This window comes from Brachyhypopomus gauderio, unplaced genomic scaffold (assembly GCF_052324685.1).
Source record: "Brachyhypopomus gauderio isolate BG-103 unplaced genomic scaffold, BGAUD_0.2 sc194, whole genome shotgun sequence".
NCBI classification, from domain to species: domain Eukaryota; kingdom Metazoa; phylum Chordata; class Actinopteri; order Gymnotiformes; family Hypopomidae; genus Brachyhypopomus; species Brachyhypopomus gauderio.
In genome coordinates this window covers 212,579-230,000 of record NW_027507015.1, presented here as the reverse complement: position 1 = coordinate 230,000, position 17,422 = coordinate 212,579, and the positions used below count along the sequence as shown (strand labels likewise).

General features: G+C 41.1%; 7 non-coding genes across 7 annotated transcripts; all 7 read left to right on the top strand.

Annotated features, from left to right (window-relative positions):
* Positions 1-564: 564 nt before the first annotated feature.
* Positions 565-637, top strand: trnar-ccu (transfer RNA arginine (anticodon CCU)). The gene has a single exon. It is a non-coding gene; the product is annotated as a tRNA-Arg (tRNA).
* Positions 638-1,615: 978 nt separating this feature from the next.
* Positions 1,616-1,688, top strand: trnar-ccu (transfer RNA arginine (anticodon CCU)). Its single transcript has one exon. It is a non-coding gene; the product is annotated as a tRNA-Arg (tRNA).
* Positions 1,689-3,720: 2,032 nt separating this feature from the next.
* On the top strand, positions 3,721-3,793 carry trnar-ccu (transfer RNA arginine (anticodon CCU)). The gene has a single exon. It is a non-coding gene; the product is annotated as a tRNA-Arg (tRNA).
* Positions 3,794-4,774: 981 nt separating this feature from the next.
* trnar-ccu (transfer RNA arginine (anticodon CCU)) lies at positions 4,775-4,847 on the top strand. The gene has a single exon. It is a non-coding gene; the product is annotated as a tRNA-Arg (tRNA).
* Positions 4,848-11,836: 6,989 nt separating this feature from the next.
* Positions 11,837-11,909, top strand: trnar-ccu (transfer RNA arginine (anticodon CCU)). Its single transcript has one exon. It is a non-coding gene; the product is annotated as a tRNA-Arg (tRNA).
* Positions 11,910-13,938: 2,029 nt separating this feature from the next.
* trnar-ccu (transfer RNA arginine (anticodon CCU)) lies at positions 13,939-14,011 on the top strand. Its single transcript has one exon. It is a non-coding gene; the product is annotated as a tRNA-Arg (tRNA).
* Positions 14,012-17,091: 3,080 nt separating this feature from the next.
* On the top strand, positions 17,092-17,164 carry trnar-ccu (transfer RNA arginine (anticodon CCU)). The gene has a single exon. It is a non-coding gene; the product is annotated as a tRNA-Arg (tRNA).
* The last annotated feature ends 258 nt before the right edge of the window (positions 17,165-17,422 follow it).

Here is a 17,422-nt window from a genome sequence, read left to right as displayed (position 1 = left end):
GATATGTTCATATGCTTGTACAAAAGATCTGCCAATTCCCTTGAGCCATGAGGTTGATTTGCTGACAACAGATGGCGTGATGACAAGGGGTAATGTCGGGAGATGTGTTACACTGGCCTATCTTATCAAAGATCTCTTGCTAAATCTTCTCCAGGACCTCCAGACTTCTCCTACATATTTGGCCAAAAGAATGGACGCGGAACAACGTGTGGATTTTTCAAATGTCACTGGATATCAAAGATTGGGTGAAAGGGAAACTGAAATCCAGAAAGATTGAAAATACAAAAGATCTGCTAAGTCCCCTGCTCAGTGGGTGAAAGGGAAACTGAAATTCATAATGATTGAAATGACAAAAGATCTGCTAATTCCCTTCAGCTATGGTCGTGTTTGCACAAAGCAGTACAGAAACAAAATTGAGTTGAAGCATTGTACTGACTTTTCATTTTTCTGTCTCTCAGGTGTCTGACTAGAACAGACTGTACTGAGAACAGAGCCCTCTGATATATTCCAGAAGTATAGGTTGCGTTCATCGTGGGTACTGGACATCCGCAAGCTTTAGCAAGAGCCCCAGTGGCCTAATGGATAAGGCACTGGCCTCCTAAGCCAGGGATTGTGGGTTCGAGTCCCATCTGAGGTGCTGGGAAAGCAGAGTGGCGCAGCGGAAGCGTGCTGGGCCCATAACCCAGAGGTCGATGGATCGAAACCATCCTCTGCTAAGTCAGCTTTAGTCCTAAAAAAGCATTCCTTTAGTCCAAAAATAGCACACCTTTCAATGTCAGAGGGGTGTGAGTCAAAAATTGATAGAAAGCCTCTAAAGACAGGGTGAATTCACTCTATAGCATTTCTTTCAATGTTTTAATTTAATGAAACTCTTCAAGGCACTTCATGCTTCACTCTAGCAAATCCCAATAGACACTCAAAATAACCTACAAATTCAAGCTTGTGTTGTAAAAAATGTAAGTCCCTTTCAAGAAAGTGAATGAAAATGGTGCTCGACAAGATGTTTAGAAGTAGACCTGGAAATTTCAAAACTTAAAAGCATGTTTGCCAAGCTGATATGTTCATATGCTTGTACAAAAGATCTGCCAATTCCCTTGAGCCATGAGGTTGATTTGCTGACAACAGATGGCGTGATGACAAGGGGTAATGTCGAGAGATGTGTTACATTGGCCTATCTTATCAAAGATCTCTTGCTGAATCTTCTCCAGGACCTCCAGACTTCTACATATTTGGCCAAAAGAATGGACGCGGAACAACGTGTGGATTTTTCAAATGTCACTGGATATCAAAGATTGGGTGAAAGGGAAACTGAAATCCAGAAAGATTGAAAATACAAAAGATCTGCTAAGTCCCCTGCTCAGTGGGTGAAAGGGAAACTGAAATTCATAATGATTGAAATGACAAAAGATCTGCTAATTCCCTTCAGCTATGGTCGTGTTTGCACAAAGCAGTACAGAAACAAAATTGAGTTGAAGCATTGTACTGACTTTTCATTTTTCTGTCTCTCAGGTGTCTGACTAGAACAGACTGTACTGAGAACAGAGCCCTCTGATATATTCCAGAAGTATAGGTTGCGTTCATCGTGGGTACTGGACATCCGCAAGCTTTAGCAAGAGCCCCAGTGGCCTAATGGATAAGGCACTGGCCTCCTAAGCCAGGGATTGTGGGTTCGAGTCCCATCTGGGGTGCTGGGAAAGCAGAGTGGCGCAGCGGAAGCGTGCTGGGCCCATAACCCAGAGGTCGATGGATCGAAACCATCCTCTGCTAAGTCAGCTTTAGTCCTAAAAAAGCATTCCTTTAGTCCAAAAATAGCACACCTTTCAATGTCAGAGGGGTGTGAGTCAAAAATTGATAGAAAGCCTCTAAAGACAGGGTGAATTCACTCTATAGCATTTCTTTCAATGTTTTAATTTAATGAAACTCTTCAAGGCACTTCATGCTTCACTCTAGCAAATCCCAATAGACACTCAAAATAACCTACAAATTCAAGCTTGTGTTGTAAAAAATTTAAGTCCCTTTCAAGAAAGTGAATGAAAATGGTGCTCGACAAGATGTTTAGAAGTAGACCTGGAAATTTCAAAACTTAAAAGCATGTTTGCCAAGCTGATATGTTCATATGCTTGTACAAAAGATCTGCCAATTCCCTTGAGCCATGATGTTGATTTGCTGACAACAGATGGTGTGATGACAAGGGGTAATGTCGAGAGATGTGTTACATTGGCCTATCTTATCAAAGATCTCTTGCTGAATCTTCTCCAGGACCTCCAGACTTCTACATATTTGGCCAAAAGAGGTGACGCGGAACAACGTGTGGATTTTTCAAATGTCACTGGATGTCAAAGATTGGGTGAAAGGGAAACTGAAATCCAGAAAGATTGAAAATACAAAAGATCTGCTAAGTCCCCTGCTCAGTGGGTGAAAGGGAAACTGAAATTCATAATGATTGAAATGACAAAAGATCTGCTAATTCCCTTCAGCTATGGTCGTGTTTGCACAAAGCAGTACAGAAACAAAATTGAGTTGAAGCATTGTACTGACTTTTCATTTTTCTGTCTCTCAGGTGTCTGACTAGAACAGACTGTACTGAGAACAGAGCCCTCTGATATATTCCAGAAGTATAGGTTGCGTTCATCGTGGGTACTGGACATCCGCAAGCTTTAGCAAGAGCCCCAGTGGCCTAATGTATAAGGCACTGGCCTCCTAAGCCAGGGATTGTGGGTTCGAGTCCCATCTGGGGTGCTGGGAAAGCAGAGTGGTGCAGCGGAAGCGTGCTGGGCCCATAACCCAGAGGTCGATGGATCGAAACCATCCTCTGCTAAGTCAGCTTTAGTCCTAAAAAAGCATTCCTTTAGTCCAAAAATAGCACACCTTTCAATGTCAGAGGGGTGTGAGTCAAAAATTGATAGAAAGCCTCTAAAGACAGGGTGAATTCACTCTATAGCATTTCTTTCAATGTTTTAATTTAATGAAACTCTTCAAGGCACTTCATGCTTCACTCTAGCAAATCCCAATAGACACTCAAAATAACCTACAAATTCAAGCTTGTGTTGTAAAAAATGTAAGTCCCTTTCAAGAAAGTGAATGAAAATGGTGCTCGACAAGATGTTTAGAAGTAGACCTGGAAATTTCAAAACTTAAAAGCATGTTTGCCAAGCTGATATGTTCATATGCTTGTACAAAAGATCTGCCAATTCCCTTGAGCCATGAGGTTGATTTGCTGACAACAGATGGCGTGATGACAAGGGGTAATGTCGGGAGATGTGTTACACTGGCCTATCTTATCAAAGATCTCTTGCTAAATCTTCTCCAGGACCTCCAGACTTCTCCTACATATTTGGCCAAAAGAATGGACGCGGAACAACGTGTGGATTTTTCAAATGTCACTGGATATCAAAGATTGGGTGAAAGGGAAACTGAAATCCAGAAAGATTGAAAATACAAAAGATCTGCTAAGTCCCCTGCTCAGTGGGTGAAAGGGAAACTGAAATTCATAATGATTGAAATGACAAAAGATCTGCTAATTCCCTTCAGCTATGGTCGTGTTTGCACAAAGCAGTACAGAAACAAAATTGAGTTGAAGCATTGTACTGACTTTTCATTTTTCTGTCTCTCAGGTGTCTGACTAGAACAGACTGTACTGAGAACAGAGCCCTCTGATATATTCCAGAAGTATAGGTTGCGTTCATCGTGGGTACTGGACATCCGCAAGCTTTAGCAAGAGCCCCAGTGGCCTAATGGATAAGGCACTGGCCTCCTAAGCCAGGGATTGTGGGTTCGAGTCCCATCTGGGGTGCTGGGAAAGCAGAGTGGCGCAGCGGAAGCGTGCTGGGCCCATAACCCAGAGGTCGATGGATCGAAACCATCCTCTGCTAAGTCAGCTTTAGTCCTAAAAAAGCATTCCTTTAGTCCAAAAATAGCACACCTTTCAATGTCAGAGGGGTGTGAGTCAAAAATTGATAGAAAGCCTCTAAAGACAGGGTGAATTCACTCTATAGCATTTCTTTCAATGTTTTAATTTAATGAAACTCTTCAAGGCACTTCATGCTTCACTCTAGCAAATCCCAATAGACACTCAAAATAACCTACAAATTCAAGCTTGTGTCGTAAAAAATTTAAGTCCCTTTCAAGAAAGTGAATGAAAATGGTGCTCGACAAGATGTTTAGAAGTAGACCTGGAAATTTCAAAACTTAAAAGCATGTTTGCCAAGCTGATATGTTCATATGCTTGTACAAAATATCTGCCAATTCCCTTGAGCCATGAGGTTGATTTGCTGACAACAGATGGCGTGATGACAAGGGGTAATGTCGAGAGATGTGTTACATTGGCCTATCTTATCAAAGATCTCTTGCTGAATCTTCTCCAGGACCTCCAGACTTCTCCTACATATTTGGCCAAAAGAATGGACGCGGAACAACGTGTGGATTTTTCAAATGTCACTGGATATCAAAGATTGGGTGAAAGGGAAACTGAAATCCAGAAAGATTGAAAATACAAAAGATCTGCTAAGTCCCCTGCTCAGTGGGTGAAAGGGAAACTGAAATTCATAATGATTGAAATGACAAAAGATCTGCTAATTCCCTTCAGCTATGGTCGTGTTTGCACAAAGCAGTACAGAAACAAAATTGAGTTGAAGCATTGTACTGACTTTTCATTTTTCTGTCTCTCAGGTGTCTGACTAGAACAGACTGTACTGAGAACAGAGCCCTCTGATATATTCCAGAAGTATAGGTTGCGTTCATCGTGGGTACTGGACATCCGCAAGCTTTAGCAAGAGCCCCAGTGGCCTAATGGATAAGGCACTGGCCTCCTAAGCCAGGGATTGTGGGTTCGAGTCCCATCTGAGGTGCTGGGAAAGCAGAGTGGCGCAGCGGAAGCGTGCTGGGCCCATAACCCAGAGGTCGATGGATCGAAACCATCCTCTGCTAAGTCAGCTTTAGTCCTAAAAAAGCATTCCTTTAGTCCAAAAATAGCACACCTTTCAATGTCAGAGGGGTGTGAGTCAAAAATTGATAGAAAGCCTCTAAAGACAGGGTGAATTCACTCTATAGCATTTCTTTCAATGTTTTAATTTAATGAAACTCTTCAAGGCACTTCATGCTTCACTCTAGCAAATCCCAATAGACACTCAAAATAACCTACAAATTCAAGCTTGTGTTGTAAAAAATGTAAGTCCCTTTCAAGAAAGTGAATGAAAATGGTGCTCGACAAGATGTTTAGAAGTAGACCTGGAAATTTCAAAACTTAAAAGCATGTTTGCCAAGCTGATATGTTCATATGCTTGTACAAAAGATCTGCCAATTCCCTTGAGCCATGAGGTTGATTTGCTGACAACAGATGGCGTGATGACAAGGGGTAATGTCGAGAGATGTGTTACATTGGCCTATCTTATCAAAGATCTCTTGCTGAATCTTCTCCAGGACCTCCAGACTTCTACATATTTGGCCAAAAGAGGTGATGCGGAACAACGTGTGGATTTTTCAAATGTCACTGGATGTCAAAGATTGGGTGAAAGGGAAACTGAAATCCAGAAAGATTGAAAATACAAAAGATCTGCTAAGTCCCCTGCTCAGTAGGTGAAAGGGAAACTGAAATTCATAATGATTGAAATGACAAAAGATCTGCTAATTCCCTTCAGCTATGGTCGTGTTTGCACAAAGCAGTACAGAAACAAAATTGAGTTGAAGCATTGTACTGACTTTTCATTTTTCTGTCTCTCAGGTGTCTGACTAGAACAGACTGTACTGAGAACAGAGCCCTCTGATATATTCCAGAAGTATAGGTTGCGTTCATCGTGGGTACTGGACATCCGCAAGCTTTAGCAAGAGCCCCAGTGGCCTAATGTATAAGGCACTGGCCTCCTAAGCCAGGGATTGTGGGTTCGAGTCCCATCTGGGGTGCTGGGAAAGCAGAGTGGCGCAGCGGAAGCGTGCTGGGCCCATAACCCAGAGGTCGATGGATCGAAACCATCCTCTGCTAAGTCAGCTTTAGTCCTAAAAAAGCATTCCTTTAGTCCAAAAATAGCACACCTTTCAATGTCAGAGGGGTGTGAGTCAAAAATTGATAGAAAGCCTCTAAAGACAGGGTGATTATGTTGGCTTGCGAAGCAGCCAACATACTGTTCTCTCTATTCTTCTTATTCTTCTTCTTATTATTATTCTATTCGAGTTTTCGGTAACTTTCACAGGTCGCAGTTTTTGAGCTAGAACCTTGAAAATTGGCAGGTTCACAGATCTCATATGGAAGAAGTGTGCTTGTGCTTTTGGGACATGTCGGACATACGGTGTCCTCAGGACAAGTCCTCAAAGTTGACTTTTTCCCATAGAGAATGAATGGCGGAATGTTCAGAAATGTCCCCAGTTAGTGTGCTGTCATGAAAAATCTCCTGGATAAACAGCTGTAAATTCCTTCCACTTTCATCTAGAAGCTCCATTTAAATTTTAAATGAGAGAGAAATTTGTCCTTTCTGGCACGCCAAAATATCTAATCATTTTATCAATTACTTTTAGAGTTATGAGCATTTGTTTGGCACTAGACACAGAAAACTGCCCCATTAACTCCCATGTTAATTTCTCAAAATCAGAACTGTCTTTTTCACAATTTGCCTCTGTGTTTAACTTGTCATAAATCAGACAATATTGGGTCAAACAACACATAAATTACACCAAAATGATCAGCCAGGGGTCCTCTCTCATACAATATCTTCGGTTAAGCGATACGTTAAATAGAGCCCGAAGTACGACCGTTTGTTCGGAGGGTGCAAATCACATTAAACGAGGCTTCTAGAGTGGAAGAGACCGTGTTTCAGTTAAGGGATTTTTCACAATTTGCCTCTGTGTTTAACTTGTCATAAATCAGACAATATTGGGTCAAACAACACACAAATTACACCAAAATGATCAGCCAGGGGTCCTCTCTCAAACAATATCTTCGGCGATAAGTTAAACAGAGCCCGAACTACGACCGTTTGTTTGGAGGGTGCAAATCACATTAAACAAGGCTCCTCCACTCAGAGTGGTGTCAGTTATGTTGAATGTGTCTTCCCCTCCCCCCACACACGCACGCACACATGCATCTCTCTCATACCCACTCCACACAGACACACACATATACATCACACACACACACACACAGATGGAGCAGAGGAACAGATGGGGAAGATGGAGCAGAGGGGCAGATGGGGCAGGTAGAGCAGCAGGGCAGGTAGAGCAGCGGGGCAGATGGAGCAGATGGGGCAGATAAAGCAGATGGGGCAGAAGGGCAGATGGATCAGAGGGGCAGATAGAGCAGATGGAGCACACACGCACGGAACCTCTTCTCTCCCTCAGTCCCTGCAGCAGTATTAACTGTATAACTGAACAACAACCCAATTTTAACTAACCCACAACCAATTACCCCTCAACAGTAATTGCCCCACCACAGGTAAGTACCCCCTCAACAAAAAAAATCACATCTAAACAAGCTTTTACCAGGAACTACACAATAATCTTAATAGCCATCAACAACAATAACCCCAACAGGTCAATAACCCCTCAATATCAACTACCCCACAGCCAATTACCCCTCAGCAGTAATTGCCCCAAACAGCTAAATCACCTCTTAACATTAACAACCCTATTAAACTAATAGCCTTCAACAATATCAAATACATCTGCATTAACTACCCCAATGGCAATTTTACTACCCCACAACTAATTGCCCCTCAACAGTAATTGCCCCACCACAGGTAAATACCCCCTCAACAAAACATTCCACATCTAAACAAGCTTTTAACAGGAACTACACAGTAATCTTAATACCCATCAACAACAATAACCCCAACAGGTCAATAACCCCTCAATATCAACTACCCCACAGCCAATTACCCCTCAGCAGTAATTGCCCCAAACAGCTATATTACCTATTAACCACAACAACACCATTAAACTATTAGTCTTCAACAATAACAAATACATCTGCATTAACTACCCCAATGGCAATAGCCCCTCAACAGTAATTGCCCCATCACAGGTAATTGCCCCTCAACAACAAATACAACATCTAAACAAGCTTTTAACAGGAACTACACAGAAATCTTTAAAGCTATCAACAACAATAACCCCAACAGGTCAATAACCCCTCAATGTCAACTACCCCACAGCCAATTACCCCTCAATAGTAATTGCCCTAACAGCTAAACTACCCCTCAACTGCAACTACCCCTTTAGCCAAATACATCAGCATCAACCACACCAGTCAATTTAGTAGCTAATGCCTAGTGCTACACTGATTATCATATTGATGCCATTTGTCTATCCTCCCCTTCTATCATTTCATTCATCCCTCCATCCTCCCATAGGAATGCATTGATTTCATCAATCTCTTAATTTTCAAGATATAGTAATCAAACTTGGTAAAATGACTCAGGAGCTGATGCCTAGCACTGCACTGAGTATCATATTGATGCCATTTGTCTATCCTCCCCTTCAATCATTTCATTCATCCCTCCATCTTCCCATAGGAATGCATTGATTTCATCAATCCCTTAATTTGCAAGATATATTGATCAAACTTGGTAAAATGACTTAGGAGCTGATCCCTAACACTACACTGAATAACATATTGATGCCATTTGTCTATCCTCCCGTTCTATCATTTCATTCCTCCCTCCATCCTCCCATATGGACCCATTGATTTCATAACTCCGTTAATTTTCAAGACTTAATGATCAGACTTGGTGAACTGACTCAATAGCTGATCCCTAGCACTGCACTGAATATCATATTGATGCCATTTGTCTATCCTCCCCTTCTATCATTTCATTCATCCTTCCATCCTCCCATAAGAATGCATTGACTTAATCAATCCCTTAATTTTCAAGATATAGTTATCAAACTTGGTAAAATGACTCAGAAGCTGATCCCTAACACTACACTGAATATCATATTGATGTCATTTATCTATGCTCCCCTTCTATCATTTCATTTATCCCTCCATCTTCCTATAGTAATGCATTGATTTCATAACTCCCTTAATTTTCAAGATATAGTGATCAAACTTTGTAAAATGACTCAGGAGCTGATGCCTTGCACTGCACTGAATATCATATTGATGCCATTTGTCTATCCTCCCGTTCTATCATTTCATTCATCCCCCCATCTCATAGAAATGCATTGATTTAATCAATCCCTTAATTTTCAAGATATAGTGATCAAACTTTGTAAATTGACTCAGGAGCTGATCCCTAACACTATACTAAATATCATATTGATGCCATTTGTCTATCCTCCCATTCTATCATTTCATTCATCCCTCCATCCTCCCATATGGACCCATTGATTTCATAACTCCCTTAATTTTCAAGATATCGTGATCGAACCTGGTGAAATGAATCAGGAGCTAATGCCTAGTGCTACACTGATTATCATATTGATGCCATTTGTCTATCCTCCCCTTCTATCATTTCATTCATCCCTCCATCCTCCCATAGGAATGCATTGATTTCATCAATCTCTTAATTTTCAAGATATAGTAATCAAACTTGGTAAAATGACTCAGGAGCTGATGCCTAGCACTGCACTGAGTATCATATTGATGCCATTTGTCTATCCTCCCCTTCAATCATTTCATTCATCCCTCCATCTTCCCATAGGAATGCATTGATTTCATCAATCCCTTAATTTGCAAGATATATTGATCAAACTTGGTAAAATGACTTAGGAGCTGATCCCTAACACTACACTGAATAACATATTGATGCCATTTGTCTATCCTCCCGTTCTATCATTTCATTCCTCCCTCCATCCTCCCATATGGACCCATTGATTTCATAACTCCGTTAATTTTCAAGACTTAATGATCAGACTTGGTGAACTGACTCAATAGCTGATCCCTAGCACTGCACTGAATATCATATTGATGCCATTTGTCTATCCTCCCCTTCTATCATTTCATTCATCCTTCCATCCTCCCATAAGAATGCATTGACTTAATCAATCCCTTAATTTTCAAGATATAGTTATCAAACTTGGTAAAATGACTCAGAAGCTGATCCCTAACACTACACTGAATATCATATTGATGTCATTTATCTATGCTCCCCTTCTATCATTTCATTTATCCCTCCATCTTCCTATAGTAATGCATTGATTTCATAACTCCCTTAATTTTCAAGATATAGTGATCAAACTTTGTAAAATGACTCAGGAGCTGATGCCTTGCACTGCACTGAATATCATATTGATGCCATTTGTCTATCCTCCCGTTCTATCATTTCATTCATCCCCCCATCTCATAGAAATGCATTGATTTAATCAATCCCTTAATTTTCAAGATATAGTGATCAAACTTTGTAAATTGACTCAGGAGCTGATCCCTAACACTATACTGAATATCATATTGATGCCATTTGTCTATCCTCCCATTCTATCATTTCATTCATCCCTCCATCCTCCCATATGGACCCATTGATTTCATAACTCCCTTAATTTTCAAGATATCGTGATTGAACCTGGTGAAATGAATCAGGAGCTGATGCCTTGCACTGCCCTGAATATCATATTGATGGCATTTGTCGATCCTCCCCTTCTATCATTTCATTTATCCCTCCATCTCATAGAAATGCAATGATTTAATCAATTCCTTAATTTTCAAGATATAGTGATCAAACTTGATAAAATGACTCAGGAGCTGATGCCTAGAACTGCACTGAATATCATATTGATGTCATTTGTCCTCCCCTTCTATCATTTCATTCATCCCTCCATCCTCCTATAGGAATGCACTGATTTCATCAATCTCTTAATTTTCAAGACTTGGTGATCAGACTTGGTGAAATTACCCAAAAGCTGATCCCTAGCACTACACTGAATATCATTTAACAGTGATAACATTGAAACAACCTTTAACATCATTTAGCAGGTTGTCAACATTTAAACAGCCTTCAACATCATTTAGCAGGATATCAACATTAAAACAACCTTTAACATTAGGAGGTCAACAACATTCAAAACAACGTTTCAGCTGCTTTGCAAGCCAACATAAAGTTTGTTCACAAACTTTGCCTATCTAGTTCACTCTATAGCATTTCTTTCAATGTTTTAATTTAATGAAACTCTTCAAGGCACTTCATGCTTCACTCTAGCAAATCCCAATAGACACTCAAAATAACCTACAAATTCAAGCTTGTGTTGTAAAAAATTTAAGTCCCTTTCAAGAAAGTGAATGAAAATGGTGCTCGACAAGATGTTTAGAAGTAGACCTGGAAATTTCAAAACTTAAAAGCATGTTTGCCAAGCTGATATGTTCATATGCTTGTACAAAAGATCTGCCAATTCCCTTGAGCCATGATGTTGATTTGCTGACAACAGATGGCGTGATGACAAGGGGTAATGTCGAGAGATGTGTTACATTGGCCTATCTTATCAAAGATCTCTTGCTGAATCTTCTCCAGGACCTCCAGACTTCTACATATTTGGCCAAAAGAGGTGACGCGGAACAACGTGTGGATTTTTCAAATGTCACTGGATGTCAAAGATTGGGTGAAAGGGAAACTGAAATCCAGAAAGATTGAAAATACAAAAGATCTGCTAAGTCCCCTGCTCAGTGGGTGAAAGGGAAACTGAAATTCATAATGATTGAAATGACAAAAGATCTGCTAATTCCCTTCAGCTATGGTCGTGTTTGCACAAAGCAGTACAGAAACAAAATTGAGTTGAAGCATTGTACTGACTTTTCATTTTTCTGTCTCTCAGGTGTCTGATTAAAACAGACTGTACTGAGAACAGAGCCCTCTGATATATTCCAGAAGTATAGGTTGCGTTCATCGTGGGTACTGGACATCCGCAAGCTTTAGCAAGAGCCCCAGTGGCCTAATGGATAAGGCACTGGCCTCCTAAGCCAGGGATTGTGGGTTCGAGTCCCATCTGGGGTGCTGGGAAAGCAGAGTGGCGCAGCGGAAGCGTGCTGGGCCCATAACCCAGAGGTCGATGGATCGAAACCATCCTCTGCTAAGTCAGCTTTAGTCCTAAAAAAGCATTCCTTTAGTCCAAAAATAGCACACCTTTCAATGTCAGAGGGGTGTGAGTCAAAAATTGATAGAAAGCCTCTAAAGACAGGGTGAATTCACTCTATAGCATTTCTTTCAATGTTTTAATTTAATGAAACTCTTCAAGGCACTTCATGCTTCACTCTAGCAAATCCCAATAGACACTCAAAATAACCTACAAATTCAAGCTTGTGTTGTAAAAAATTTAAGTCCCTTTCAAGAAAGTGAATGAAAATGGTGCTCGACAAGATGTTTAGAAGTAGACCTGGAAATTTCAAAACTTAAAAGCATGTTTGCCAAGCTGATATGTTCATATGCTTGTACAAAAGATCTGCCAATTCCCTTGAGCCATGAGGTTGATTTGCTGACAACAGATGGCGTGATGACAAGGGGTAATGTCGAGAGATGTGTTACATTGGCCTATCTTATCAAAGATCTCTTGCTGAATCTTCTCCAGGACCTCCAGACTTCTACATATTTGGCCAAAAGAGGTGATGCGGAACAACGTGTGGATTTTTCAAATGTCACTGGATGTCAAAGATTGGGTGAAAGGGAAACTGAAATCCAGAAAGATTGAAAATACAAAAGATCTGCTAAGTCCCCTGCTCAGTAGGTGAAAGGGAAACTGAAATTCATAATGATTGAAATGACAAAAGATCTGCTAATTCCCTTCAGCTATGGTCGTGTTTGCACAAAGCAGTACAGAAACAAAATTGAGTTGAAGCATTGTACTGACTTTTCATTTTTCTGTCTCTCAGGTGTCTGACTAGAACAGACTGTACTGAGAACAGAGCCCTCTGATATATTCCAGAAGTATAGGTTGCGTTCATCGTGGGTACTGGACATCCGCAAGCTTTAGCAAGAGCCCCAGTGGCCTAATGTATAAGGCACTGGCCTCCTAAGCCAGGGATTGTGGGTTCGAGTCCCATCTGGGGTGCTGGGAAAGCAGAGTGGCGCAGCGGAAGCGTGCTGGGCCCATAACCCAGAGGTCGATGGATCGAAACCATCCTCTGCTAAGTCAGCTTTAGTCCTAAAAAAGCATTCCTTTAGTCCAAAAATAGCACACCTTTCAATGTCAGAGGGGTGTGAGTCAAAAATTGATAGAAAGCCTCTAAAGACAGGGTGAATTCACTCTATAGCATTTCTTTCAATGTTTTAATTTAATGAAACTCTTCAAGGCACTTCATGCTTCACTCTAGCAAATCCCAATAGACACTCAAAATAACCTACAAATTCAAGCTTGTGTTGTAAAAAATTTAAGTCCCTTTCAAGAAAGTGAATGAAAATGGTGCTCGACAAGATGTTTAGAAGTAGACCTGGAAATTTCAAAACTTAAAAGCATGTTTGCCAAGCTGATATGTTCATATGCTTGTACAAAAGATCTGCCAATTCCCTTGAGCCATGAGGTTGATTTGCTGACAACAGATGGCGTGATGACAAGGGGTAATGTCGAGAGATGTGTTACATTGGCCTATCTTATCAAAGATCTCTTGCTGAATCTTCTCCAGGACCTCCAGACTTCTACATATTTGGCCAAAAGAGGTGATGCGGAACAACGTGTGGATTTTTCAAATGTCACTGGATGTCAAAGATTGGGTGAAAGGGAAACTGAAATCCAGAAAGATTGAAAATACAAAAGATCTGCTAAGTCCCCTGCTCAGTAGGTGAAAGGGAAACTGAAATTCATAATGATTGAAATGACAAAAGATCTGCTAATTCCCTTCAGCTATGGTCGTGTTTGCACAAAGCAGTACAGAAACAAAATTGAGTTGAAGCATTGTACTGACTTTTCATTTTTCTGTCTCTCAGGTGTCTGACTAGAACAGACTGTACTGAGAACAGAGCCCTCTGATATATTCCAGAAGTATAGGTTGCGTTCATCGTGGGTACTGGACATCCGCAAGCTTTAGCAAGAGCCCCAGTGGCCTAATGGATAAGGCACTGGCCTCCTAAGCCAGGGATTGTGGGTTCGAGTCCCATCTGGGGTGCTGGGAAAGCAGAGTGGCGCAGCGGAAGCGTGCTGGGCCCATAACCCAGAGGTCGATGGATCGAAACCATCCTCTGCTAAGTCAGCTTTAGTCCTAAAAAAGCATTCCTTTAGTCCAAAAATAGCACACCTTTCAATGTCAGAGGGGTGTGAGTCAAAAATTGATAGAAAGCCTCTAAAGACAGGGTGAATTCACTCTATAGCATTTCTTTCAATGTTTTAATTTAATGAAACTCTTCAAGGCACTTCATGCTTCACTCTAGCAAATCCCAATAGACACTCAAAATAACCTACAAATTCAAGCTTGTGTTGTAAAAAATTTAAGTCCCTTTCAAGAAAGTGAATGAAAATGGTGCTCGACAAGATGTTTAGAAGTAGACCTGGAAATTTCAAAACTTAAAAGCATGTTTGCCAAGCTGATATGTTCATATGCTTGTACAAAAGATCTGCCAATTCCCTTGAGCCATGAGGTTGATTTGCTGACAACAGATGGCGTGATGACAAGGGGTAATGTCGAGAGATGTGTTACATTGGCCTATCTTATCAAAGATCTCTTGCTGAATCTTCTCCAGGACCTCCAGACTTCTACATATTTGGCCAAAAGAGGTGATGCGGAACAACGTGTGGATTTTTCAAATGTCACTGGATGTCAAAGATTGGGTGAAAGGGAAACTGAAATCCAGAAAGATTGAAAATACAAAAGATCTGCTAAGTCCCCTGCTCAGTAGGTGAAAGGGAAACTGAAATTCATAATGATTGAAATGACAAAAGATCTGCTAATTCCCTTCAGCTATGGTCGTGTTTGCACAAAGCAGTACAGAAACAAAATTGAGTTGAAGCATTGTACTGACTTTTCATTTTTCTGTCTCTCAGGTGTCTGACTAGAACAGACTGTACTGAGAACAGAGCCCTCTGATATATTCCAGAAGTATAGGTTGCGTTCATCGTGGGTACTGGACATCCGCAAGCTTTAGCAAGAGCCCCAGTGGCCTAATGTATAAGGCACTGGCCTCCTAAGCCAGGGATTGTGGGTTCGAGTCCCATCTGGGGTGCTGGGAAAGCAGAGTGGCGCAGCGGAAGCGTGCTGGGCCCATAACCCAGAGGTCGATGGATCGAAACCATCCTCTGCTAAGTCAGCTTTAGTCCTAAAAAAGCATTCCTTTAGTCCAAAAATAGCACACCTTTCAATGTCAGAGGGGTGTGAGTCAAAAATTGATAGAAAGCCTCTAAAGACAGGGTGAATTCACTCTATAGCATTTCTTTCAATGTTTTAATTTAATGAAACTCTTCAAGGCACTTCATGCTTCACTCTAGCAAATCCCAATAGACACTCAAAATAACCTACAAATTCAAGCTTGTGTTGTAAAAAATTTAAGTCCCTTTCAAGAAAGTGAATGAAAATGGTGCTCGACAAGATGTTTAGAAGTAGACCTGGAAATTTCAAAACTTAAAAGCATGTTTGCCAAGCTGATATGTTCATATGCTTGTACAAAAGATCTGCCAATTCCCTTGAGCCATGAGGTTGATTTGCTGACAACAGATGGCGTGATGACAAGGGGTAATGTCGAGAGATGTGTTACATTGGCCTATCTTATCAAAGATCTCTTGCTGAATCTTCTCCAGGACCTCCAGACTTCTACATATTTGGCCAAAAGAGGTGATGCGGAACAACGTGTGGATTTTTCAAATGTCACTGGATGTCAAAGATTGGGTGAAAGGGAAACTGAAATCCAGAAAGATTGAAAATACAAAAGATCTGCTAAGTCCCCTGCTCAGTAGGTGAAAGGGAAACTGAAATTCATAATGATTGAAATGACAAAAGATCTGCTAATTCCCTTCAGCTATGGTCGTGTTTGCACAAAGCAGTACAGAAACAAAATTGAGTTGAAGCATTGTACTGACTTTTCATTTTTCTGTCTCTCAGGTGTCTGACTAGAACAGACTGTACTGAGAACAGAGCCCTCTGATATATTCCAGAAGTATAGGTTGCGTTCATCGTGGGTACTGGACATCCGCAAGCTTTAGCAAGAGCCCCAGTGGCCTAATGTATAAGGCACTGGCCTCCTAAGCCAGGGATTGTGGGTTCGAGTCCCATCTGGGGTGCTGGGAAAGCAGAGTGGCGCAGCGGAAGCGTGCTGGGCCCATAACCCAGAGGTCGATGGATCGAAACCATCCTCTGCTAAGTCAGCTTTAGTCCTAAAAAAGCATTCCTTTAGTCCAAAAATAGCACACCTTTCAATGTCAGAGGGGTGTGAGTCAAAAATTGATAGAAAGCCTCTAAAGACAGGGTGAATTCACTCTATAGCATTTCTTTCAATGTTTTAATTTAATGAAACTCTTCAAGGCACTTCATGCTTCACTCTAGCAAATCCCAATAGACACTCAAAATAACCTACAAATTCAAGCTTGTGTTGTAAAAAATTTAAGTCCCTTTCAAGAAAGTGAATGAAAATGGTGCTCGACAAGATGTTTAGAAGTAGACCTGGAAATTTCAAAACTTAAAAGCATGTTTGCCAAGCTGATATGTTCATATGCTTGTACAAAAGATCTGCCAATTCCCTTGAGCCATGATGTTGATTTGCTGACAACAGATGGTGTGATGACAAGGGGTAATGTCGAGAGATGTGTTACATTGGCCTATCTTATCAAAGATCTCTTGCTGAATCTTCTCCAGGACCTCCAGACTTCTACATATTTGGCCAAAAGAGGTGACGCGGAACAACGTGTGGATTTTTCAAATGTCACTGGATATCAAAGATTGGGTGAAAGGGAAACTGAAATCCAGAAAGATTGAAAATACAAAAGATCTGCTAAGTCCCCTGCTCAGTGGGTGAAAGGGAAACTGAAATTTATAATGATTGAAATGACAAAAGATCTGCTAATTCCCTTCAGCTATGGTCGTGTTTGCACAAAGAAGTACAGAAACAAAATTGAGTTGAAGCATTGTACTGACTTTTCATTTTTCTGTCTCTCAGGTGTCTGACTAGAACAGACTGTACTGAGAACAGAGCCCTCTGATATATTCCAGAAGTATAGGTTGCGTTCATCGTGGGTACTGGACATCCGCAAGCTTTAGCAAGAGCCCCAGTGGCCTAATGGATAAGGCACTGGCCTCCTAAGCCAGGGATTGTGGGTTCGAGTCCCATCTGGGGTGCTGGGAAAGCAGAGTGGCGCAGCGGAAGCGTGCTGGGCCCATAACCCAGAGGTCGATGGATCGAAACCATCCTCTGCTAAGTCACCTTTAGTCCTAAAAAAGCATTCCTTTAGTCCAAAAATAGCACACCTTTCAATGTCAGAGGGGTGTGAGTCAAAAATTGATAGAAAGCCTCTAAAGACAGGGTGAATTCACTCTATAGCATTTCTTTCAATGTTTTAATTTAATGAAACTCTTCAAGGCACTTCATGCTTCACT